This window comes from Octodon degus, unplaced genomic scaffold (assembly GCF_000260255.1).
Source record: "Octodon degus isolate 3935 unplaced genomic scaffold, OctDeg1.0 scaffold00087, whole genome shotgun sequence".
Taxonomy (NCBI): domain Eukaryota; kingdom Metazoa; phylum Chordata; class Mammalia; order Rodentia; family Octodontidae; genus Octodon; species Octodon degus.
In genome coordinates this window covers 11,006,014-11,016,844 of record NW_004524663.1, presented here as the reverse complement: position 1 = coordinate 11,016,844, position 10,831 = coordinate 11,006,014, and the positions used below count along the sequence as shown (strand labels likewise).

Sequence of the window (10,831 nt, the reverse complement as noted above, 5' to 3'; positions counted from 1 at the left end):
GAAAAATGTCACATAACATTTGAGAAAGCCTCTGAGAATATAATGTCTGTGGGCATTTTACATCAATATGGCCTGAGGTAGATTCTTCTGGGCCTCAGACTTCCCTTATCCCATGGCGGTGATTTGGAACATCTGCCTTAGCAAATAACGCTATGATGTGAGGCAACAAACAAGGGTAGTGGCGAAGAGCAGCCCCCTCCCCCCGTGGGAAAACACCAGCTGGATGGAGTGGGAGGAAATAGCCATGCCAGGAGGACCATGCCAGGGGTTGGCAGCAGAGGCTGGCTCCTTTCACAGGTGGTGAAGGAAAGGACCATGTGGACCCAGACCTCAAGCAGAGGTTAGCCAGTCTACCAGTTTCCTTCCAGCCTGCCTCCCTGATCACCTCACAGGCAGTTTTTGGGTGGAGCATTCTGTCTCCTAGGCTTGCAGTGGGAAAAGCATGGAATGTGACGCCTACTGCTCTTTAAAAAGTCTTAAACTGAAGGGAAGAGCAGACACATGGGTAGTGTCTTCAGTGATCTAAATACTCCTGGAGCAACTGCAAGCGCTTTGTGTGTATTAACCCATTTGTTTCACAAGAACCTTGGGAGACAGATGCCTTCATCATTTCTATTTCATAAATGATAAAGAAACCAAGGCCCATAGTTGGTGATTTGGTGATGAAAGATCAAGTAAATGAAAGAACTGAGAACACCCATAAGTTGACTCTAGGTTTCTTTTATTTACCATTGCTTCTCTTCATTATTATGATATTGCTTTTAACAATGGGAGCTGTGACTAGGACAGAGAATATTCTCTTAGTGAACAATGAGGTTACCAGCAGCGAGGATCTGTGATGTTGTCTGATCCCAAGTCGCTTTGCATTAAAAGTAGGATGCATGCTGGCATCTTGACTTTTACTCTGTCAGTTCCAGCTCCTCTCCCTTCCCCTTTGCCTTCTGCTTTTCCTTGATAGGCGGCACCTGCTTTGTGTCCAACAGATGCACATGTTCCTTAATTTCCCTGGCATGAGCCTGTTCTTTGTGTGCATCACAATTTGTCTCTACAGATTTTTTATTTTCTAGAAGTGTTAGTAAGTCACCTGATTTGATAAACATTTTATTTACATTGTCTGTCCACAGTCGTGGAACTATGATTTCCCTGCTCAAGAAACACAGGGCAGATGCAGTCAGTCAGGTGAGGAGGAGCCCCGTCAGGCAGCCTGAGCCCTGACCTGAGGTATACAGATGGAAGTGACCGAAGAGTGGATAAAGTTAGCCAGTCACCAGGCAGTGGGCGGCAAGGGGACTGGGGGGACTGAGGGCTAGTCTGGAGAAAGGACACAGTGGGTATTTGGCCAGGACATTCACTTCCTGTCTGCATCTACGCTCGGCAGTCAGCACCGCTTCTGTCCTAGCTAGCAGGGGACTTACAGGATAATTTTTTTTTTTTTTAACACAACCTCACACACAGAAGTTGCTTGCTATTCTGATGTGTGTGTGCATCTATTCCTGCATATGTGTATAACCATTCATTTCCAGTAAACTTTTGAAGTTTAAAACAGAGCATTCTCAAAATTGTTACGACCTTTGAGGAAGTTTGCTGTACGACCTTATCTTCTCTGTAATATCTCCTTGTAGATCTTACCAACCTCAGTATATGATTGTTTTTTCTTTTCATATTGAGGAGAGAACTTTCACCTTTTCACTTTCAGGATGCATGTCATGGCTTTTTGTTGATACATCTGAATTTTGAGCATCTCTTATGCTGTAGGCCCCTTACTAAGCAAAATAGGTTACTTGGATATAAGCACTGCTGTTCTGGGACAGCTGATCTGATAACCAAGATGGCTACTAAGTGATGGATGTATGGATAGCAAATTCTCATCCAGGTGGAATAGGGAGGGACAGCATGACTTACAGTCCCGTGGTTTGTGTTGTATCTTTAACAGCAATTTATTTATGTCCTCTGATGTTTCGTTTTTGGAAGAAGAGCTATGCCCATGAGTCATACTAACACTCCATATATATCAGTCTGTATTTCAGGGTAGGGTAGATGTCTAAGTCATTTCTGTATTCTCCATAACGCCTAGCTGATACAATAGGTGCTTGACAATTGTTTAATGAAGAGGGTAGTTGGATATTTGTGGCATGTTGATCTCTGTCTAGTTAGAAACCACACTGCGACATTGTTGTATCTTTTGTTCTCAATTTGACTAAGGAATAGTCAGCAATGTTTAACTTGAGGTACAAAAAGAATTGCTTTCCACTAGAAAGCTGTTTGTTCTGAAATTAGCAAAGAATTAAACTTCTTACTTAAAAACAAAACAAAGCATGGTTTTATAAAAAATAAACACTTTCTAAATTTCCCCTAAGTAAGTTATGTTATCCTGCATAAGTAGGTGTAGCTTTTCAGTAGCTCAATAGTTACAGGTACAAGAGACCCATAGAACTAAAGAAACACAAAACAAAAAGCAAAAAACTGATGTAAGAATTTTAATTGTGCAAGATGAAAAAAAATTTAGTTAATTTTGAGATTATGGAAAATTTCAAAATTATTATCTATTAATTTAGATCTTCACTGAACCAGCCGGTGGTGCCTAGTAGACTGTAACCATGAAGTTCAACCCCTTCGTGACCTCGGACCGCGGCAAAAGTCGCAAACGCCATTTCAGTGCCCCCACGCACATGCGCGGGAAGATCATGTCTTCCCCTCTTTCCAAGGAGCTGCAGCAGAAGCACAATAACGTCGGCTCCAGGCCCATCTGCAGGGACAATGAGGCGGTTCGAGGACACTACAAAGGTCAGCAAATTGGCAAGGTGGTTCAGGTATACAGGAAGAAATACGTTGTCTACTGTTAGTGGGCGCAGCGGGAGAAGGCTAATGGCACGACTGTCCATGTGGGCACTCACTCCAGCCAGGTGTTTATCCCAGGCCAAAACTGGACAAAGACAGAAAAAGATTCTTGAACGCAAAGCCAAGTCTCGACAAGTTGGGAAAGAGAAAGGCAAATACAAGGAAGAGCTCTTCCGGGATTCGAGTGCTGGCACCACATGTGGCGCTGGCCCCGCCCTCAGGTGCGCTGAGCCGGTGACCGAGTCTGGTCCTGGTGGCGCATGCCTGTAATCCCACCACTGAGGAGGCTGAAAACAGGGGACCACTACCAGTTTGAGCTGCATAGTGAGGCCCTGCACCCCCCCCCCAAAAAAAAAGAAAGAAAAGAAAAGAAAAAGAGAAAGAAAAGAAAAAAAGGGAAGTACAAATATCAAACACTGGGGTCAGCCAGATAGCTCAGCAGACTAGAGCGCCTGCTTAGGCAGATGGGCAGATGTAGTGGCCGGAGTTTGATTCCTGGAGTGTGGTGTTGGCCCCGCTCCCAGGGCACACAGAGATGGCAATTGAGACTAAATGTGGTGGCGCACGCCTGTAATCCCAGTGCTTGGGAGGCTGAAAACAGGAGGATCACTATGAGTTTGAGCTGCGTAGTGAGACTCTGTAGACCCTGTACTAAATACCAAAAAGAAAAAATCAAAATCATACACTGTTTTAAAACAATTAAAAATTTAAATAACTATATAAAAATTTAAATAAAAATCTTAATTAAAGGTTTTAATGTCATCCATAACTAATAATATGGCTGGATTTATAGCTACTAGACCTTAAATTAAAGTAATAAACGATTGCTTCTTGAACACATTAATATACAAATTTATTGCAGGCTTCCTAGGCACTAGGCACTATGCTAAGCACTTTAGATATTCTGCCTTGTTTAGTCTCTCCTCCCTTTACCCAGAAGAGATAGGTTCCATGAAATTAAATGACATAACCAAGGCCATACAGCTAAGAAAACTGGAATTTAGGTCTTACCAATTCCAGGTCTTCAGTGCATTCTCCTGTTCTTCCTAGTTATAGGTACGTCTCTCAATACAAGTGGACTTTTTTTCTTTCTGGTCGTGTCAAATGAGGCAATCCTTACAGCAGTGAGTTCCTAGTGCTTTTGTTTTTGTTCTTCAGTCTTTCCTTAAATGCTGGAATCATCTAATCAAGTTTTGTTACTTTTTAAAAATGTATTTAGTACAAGGTCCATAGGGTCTTACTACACAGATTGCATTCATAGTCATCCTCCTGTTTTCAGCCTCCCAAGCACTGGGATTATAGGTGTGCACCACCATGCCCAGTCTCCTTTCAGTGCAGCCCGCGGGTGGGGCCTAATCAAGTTTTGAATTTCCCTCTGCAACTTCAGTGTCCCAGAAAGACATAATTTTGTTTGCTTTCATACACATTAATATTCCCAACTTACCTCAAGCTTCATAAGTCACATACATCCAGAAAGAAGTGAAGCTTGACAAATGAAGTCTGCTCTTGCTCATGTGCTATTGTTGATAGTAAGTTTTTCATTACTCAGACTTGACGTGGCATTTTCTTCAATTTTTATAAAAAAAGTTCTCCTATTTAGTTTCGCTTATGTAAATGTGGTCTAAGGAGCAACTTCTCCTGAGCTTTCTCTTTCTATTTTCCTCCACTGCAGAGCGTTGAGGTAAAAATAGCCTTTTGTGTCTGTTGAAGGCTAGATGCTTGATCTTATGGCAGGCAGACAGTCAAAGTTTTCCATGAAGAAGCCAAGATGCTGAGAGGGGAAACCTACATTTGGGGGATTTTGATAGTCTTTGATCATCCCCAAATGCTGAACAAAGCCTCTCCTGTTATGTCAAAATTTCACTTGAAAAGGTATATTAAACTCAGTTCTTATAATATGTAAATATAAATTGGGACCCTTTTTGAAAGTTTTCCCAAAGTCCAAATCTTTTATTTCACATCTGTAGAAGCATGAACAATGGGTTGATTAGACCCATTTAGTCTTTTTTTTATTTTTAAATTTTATTTTAAAGTGAGAGAAAAAAGAAAAAAACAAAGCCAGTAATACCAAATTTCAAAACAAGATAAGATATTAACAATGGTTAGTATATTGCGCATTGTTATCCGCAGAATACTTTCTCAAGATATAGATTACAAGACATAAGAATGTATAATTAATCAGACAATATAAGCACAAACTTTTCTTCAGTGAACTAACAAAAGCCAGCAGTATAACTATCTTATCTATCATATGTATATATCTACCTTCTTTTCCCTTCTTTTCTCCTTTCACCCTTTCCAGTTCTTTGTTTTTGAACAGTTTCTTTTACTTTCACAGCATCTATTGTAGATTCTGGGTCTTACTTACTTTTTCAATTTATTACACTAGGGAGACAGTACTATGTTTACAGGTGTGAGTTTGATTTATTTCACTTATGAGTGTGGTGTCTAGTTGCATCCATATAAAAGCCTAAAGTATGTCCATTTATAGCTGCAGAGTACTCTATGATATAAAAATACCATATCTGTTTTGTCTATTCCTCAGTTAATGGAATTTGGGTTGTTTCCAAGATTTGAAAAATCTTGGAATCAAGATTTAACAAATCAGCACTATGACAAATTGAACTGCTACAAAGATGGGAATATATATATATATTGTTGTGGAATTATGTTTTCAATTCTTCTGGAAAAATATCCAAAGGAGGATAGCTTGGTCAAATGGGTCCTATAATCCTAGTTTTTTGAGGAGTCTCCACACTCATTTCCACAGTGGTTGCAGCAGTCTACGCTCACAACCATGAAGAAAGATTCCTTTTCCCCTGTAACCCTTCCAGCATTTGTTATTGGTTAATTTCTTGATGATAGTCATGTGTTCTGGGGTGAGATGGAATCTCAGTGTTGTTTTAATTTGCATATCTTAAATGACCAACCATGTTGAACATTTTTTCATATATTTATTTGCCATTTATATATCTTTATCTGAGAAGTGTATATTCATCTCAGATGCCCATTATTGGATTTGGCTTTTGAATTTCAGGGGCCCAATATTTTTTTCAAATTGTATATGTTCTAGATAGAAGTCCTTTGTCTGAGGAACTTCTAAATTGTCCTTTCATTCTGTGGGTTTTCATTTCACACTGTTGATGATTTCTTTTGACATGAAACAACTTTTTAATAAGGTAAGATCCCAGTAATTGCTTCTTTGAAGTACTTCCCATACAATTTTTTATGAACTCTGCTTATGCCTATGTCTTCAAGCTTTCTATCTACTTTCTCCTCCAGTAGATTTAGTGTTTCTGTTTTCATGTTTATATCTTTGATCCATTTTGACTTCAGTTTAGTGCATGATGATAGACATGAGTCTAATGTTAGATTTAGGCATGTAGAAAAGGCAGTTTTACCAGCATTTATTAAACAGGCTCAATGTCAAGCCATACAGTTATATGTACAAGATGGGCAAGGCATGATCCTGAGAATCTCCAGAAGATTTTTGAATCTAGCAGTTAATTGGAAAGATTCTCACCCTGACTAACTATACATACTGGTACCTGTGAAATAAGTTACTGCACTGCAGACGGTAATCTGTAATAGTAGCTTCATGCTTGGAGTGCCTGTCATTCTGGTCTTCTGAATACAGGCTGCTTGCCATGACATGCCAATTGCTGCTATGCTGTCTCTCGGGTAGATGGTTGTTCAAAAAGAAGGGGGTGGTGAATGAAAGCAAGAGACAGGAAAAGGAATATTGTGGGACTGTCCTGCTTCAAGGTTGTATATGGTGAGATTTTTGGACTTATGTGTAAACATAAGAAGTATGTAATTCTTTATGCCTATTTTTAAAATATATTCTAATTTTTAAATGTTTTTTATCATATTCTGTAGGGACTTAAAGTTCAACATATCAATACTTGATTAAAAATACCTGTTCCATGTTATGCCTAAGATGTTTGATATTCAGACAGATAGTGAACTTAAGCCTAACAACCTAAGTTGTATAGTAATAACAATAAGCTTATCTTCTGGATGGTTAACAACCTAAGTTTGCAGACCAAAATTAGAGAAAAAGGAGGGCTGAAAGGTAAGCCAACATTTTAGCCCTAGACTTCCAAGGTCAATTAAGACTGAGGACATATGAGAACTTGTACTGTAACGTCATGTAACTACGTAGTGTCCCAAATTTTCTGATCAAGGAGATTATGGGGCCAAAGAGGAAAGTGATTGATGATGTAGAGTGTGCCTAAGGAGAATCACATAGAGAGAGAACATTCTCTCAGGCTTTCACAGAGAGCACATTGGCCAAGCAATGGCCATGACTCATCCACATGGCTGACACTGACAAAGGATCTACAATCTGAGGTACAGGATCTCAGGATAAGTCCTGAGGGGATATCACTGACCTTATCAGACCCAAAATCTACAACTCTTGCTGCATAGGTCCTGCTTTACCTTGGTCTTAACCATCCAGCAGAAAAGTATAAAGTTGAAATTTAAGAAGTAAAGCCATGCTGTTATGTTGAGCTGAAGGGGACTCATGTCAACAATTTCTGACATTGCTAGTCAAGTGGAAGACCCAATACTATTATGGGCTACTGGACTCTTTTAGAATATTTTTCTGAGTTTACACACCTATAATATTGAAATAACGGAACTTAACAAAAATAAGGTATAAGTGTATTCAAAGTGGTTAGGATAGATATATAGTTACAGTCTCTTAATGAATAGAGGGATTTGTTCTAATGATGTTTGTAAATAGGATATCATGTCTGCATCTTGTACAGATGGTTAATTGTCCGCAATTAACCACTAGGAAGAATGTATGCAATGTGTTAATTATTGAAACTGTCCTACCAATTTGATTTGAAACTGTCTCATTGCTATTTGTTTCTCAATAAAATTATGGAAAAAAAAATAAAGAGGCTGTCTTTCTTCCAATGAACATGTTTGGCTCTTTTGCCAAAGATAAGGTGACTGAGTGTGTTTGTAGTTGTGTCTACATGTTCCAATCTGTTCCATTGATCCTCAGGCCTGTTTTTTAGCCAATACCATGCTGATTTTATCACAGAAGCTTTGTAATATACTTTCAAGCCAGGGATTGTGATGTCTCCTGCCTTGAATTTGTTGTTCAGGATTGCCTTCACTATTCTAGGTCTCTTCTGGTTCCAAGTAAATTTTATAATTGTTTTTACTATATCTGTGAGGTATGCTAATGGTATTTTGATCAGCATTGCATTAAACATGTATAACAGCTTTGGGAGTATGGCCATTTTTACACAATGTTGGTTCTTCTTATCAAAGAGCAAGGGATATCTTTCTATTTTCCGATATCTTCTTTGATCTCTTTTCTCAGAATGCTATAATTTTCAATGTATAGATCTTTTATTTCCTATTTTTTAGATTGATTCCTAACTATTTCATTTTTGAATGCTATTGTAAAGGGTGTGGTTTCCCTAATTTCTCTCTCAGTAAGATTGTTGCTCATGTAAAGAATGCTATTGCTTTTGAGTGCTGACTTTTTATCCAGTTACACTACCAAATATGTTTATTAATTCTAGAAGTGTTTTGGTGGCGTGTTCGGGGTCATCTGTATAAAGTATTATGTCATCTGCGAATAATAATAATTAAACTTCTTTCTTTTTTACCCTCATTCCTTATTTCTCTCTTGTCTAGTTGCTCTGTTGAATGTCTTCAGAACTATATTGAATAGGATTGGTGACAGTTGACATCCTTGTCTTGTTTCTGATTTTCAACTGAAAGCCTTTGGCTTTTGTCCATTTAGTATGATGTTGGCTCTTGGTTTGTCTAGATGGCTTTTATCAGATTGAGATAAAGACAATCTATTGATTTTCTGTAGGTTTTTAAAAATCATGAATGAGTTTTGCTTTCTTTTTTTTAAATGTATTTAGTACAGGGTTGTCTTAGTTACTCTTCTCTCGTTGCTGGGACAAATATCCGACACTCAAAATGAAGGAAGGAAAGGTTTATTTAGCTCACAGTTACTGGAGGTTTCAGTCCATACACAGCTGGGTCCAATGCAGAGCAGCACAGAGCAGAGGGCAACCTTTCATGGTGGCAGCAAAGAGCAAGAGAGCAAGGGAGGGGTAGCAGCAGCTCAAGCAGCTAGCTTTTCTTCCTACCCTACATTGTAATGCAAATTACCTGCCCCAGGGTAGGGGAAGTACTCACACCTATGGGTACTTCCCAGTACTTACCCACCTATGGGTAATCCCAGCAGTACTAAGACCCATAATCCCAGCCTTGGATCACACATAATCCCAGTGGATCATGAGTTAACACAAACTCATGACTGCATGAGGCTTTGGGGGGACAACTAGACACAAACCATAACAAGGGTCTATAGAGTCTCACTGCACAGATCAGACTTGTAGTGATACTCCTGTTTCAGCTTCCCAAGCACTGGGATTACAGGTGTGCACCACCACACACAGTCTCATTTACTATCTCAGTATTCCCTGGTGGTAGGGCCGGCACAGCATGGAGATCAAACTACAGTCCCCTAATGCTTACCTAAGCAGGTGCTTTAGTCTGCTTAGCTATCTGGCCAGTCCATCATGTATGAGGTTTTGTTTCTATTTTTTGCTTTTTTTTTATTTTTAGGGAAGGGTCTACAGGGTGTTCAGGGTCTCACTACTAGATCAGACTCATAGTGATCCACCTGTTTAGTGATCCACCAGCCTCCCAAGAGCTGGAATTAGAGGCATGCACCACCACACCCAGTCTCAATTGCCATCTCAGTGCACCCCGGGGGTGGGACTGGCACTGCAGGCCTGGGGATCAAAACCCCGGCCCCTGAGCTTGCTTGCAGGGGCTTTAATCCACTGAGCTATTTGGCCGGCCCTATGAATGAGTTTTGGACTCACCAAAAACTTTTCCTGCATGAATTGACATGGTCATGTGATTTTTGTCTTCAGTTTTTTAAATTAATTAATTAATTAAATGTGCTTGGTACAGGTTCTCATTATGCATCTTGAACTCATAGTGATCCTCCTGTTTTCAGCCTCCTGAGCACTGAGATTATAATCGTGCACCACCACTCATGGTCTCCATTGCTGGCTCAATGTTCCCCGGGGGCAGGGCCAGTGCAGCATATGGTGCCGGGAATTGAAGCCTGGTGATTTTTGTCTTTGGCTGTGTTGATTCAGTGTACTATATTTATTCATTTGCATATCTTGAATCATTCCTAGGATGAATCCTACTTGGTCATGATACATAATTTTCTTGATGATTTGCTGCATTCTGTTTGATCATATTTTTTTGTGGATTTTTGCATCTATGTTTATTAGGGAGATTGGCCTATAGTTTTCTTTTTTGGTTGGGTCTTTCTCTAGTTTTGGTATCAAGGTAATACTTGCCCCCAGGAATGAGTTAGAGAGTATTGCTTCCTTTTCAATTTCATTAAAGTGTGTGAGAAGTATTGTCACTAAATCTTCTCTAAAATTCTTATAGAATTCAGCAGTGAATCCGTCAGGACACAGGCTTTTCTTTGCTGGTAGATTTTTAATTACATCTTAAATTTCATTAACTAATAGTTATTTAGAATTTTTATTTCTTCTTGATTCAGCTTTGGTAATTGATATGTTTCTTTGAATCTGTCCATTTCTTCTGTGTTTTCTATCTTATGCAAGTAAAAAATTTTTTTTTGTGGGAGGGGCGGAACCAAGGATTGAACTCAGGCCCTTGCGCTTGCTAGGGAAGCACTTACTCCACTGAGCCATCTTTCTAGTCCTGCAAGTAAAAAATTTTAAAGTAGATATTGATGATCTTCTGAATTTCCAGGCCCATTTATTTTTTAAAAGATGTCATAGTATCATTTATCATCCTCACATTGCTGTAAAATCACAGCTTCTTAATCTGAGACCATAAACAAAATGATAATGCTTCTACAAGGTAGTCTTTGCTAGGAAGAAGACCACTGAAAAATAGGGAAAAAATTGATGCAATAAAATTATTTCATTCAGTTGAGTTCAAGAACAAACTG

The 10,831-nt window shown here is 39.2% G+C and overlaps 1 pseudogene; it reads left to right on the top strand.

Annotated features, from left to right (window-relative positions):
• Positions 1 to 2,585: 2,585 nt before the first annotated feature.
• LOC101574144 lies at positions 2,586 to 10,346 on the top strand (annotated as a pseudogene).
• The last annotated feature ends 485 nt before the right edge of the window (positions 10,347 to 10,831 follow it).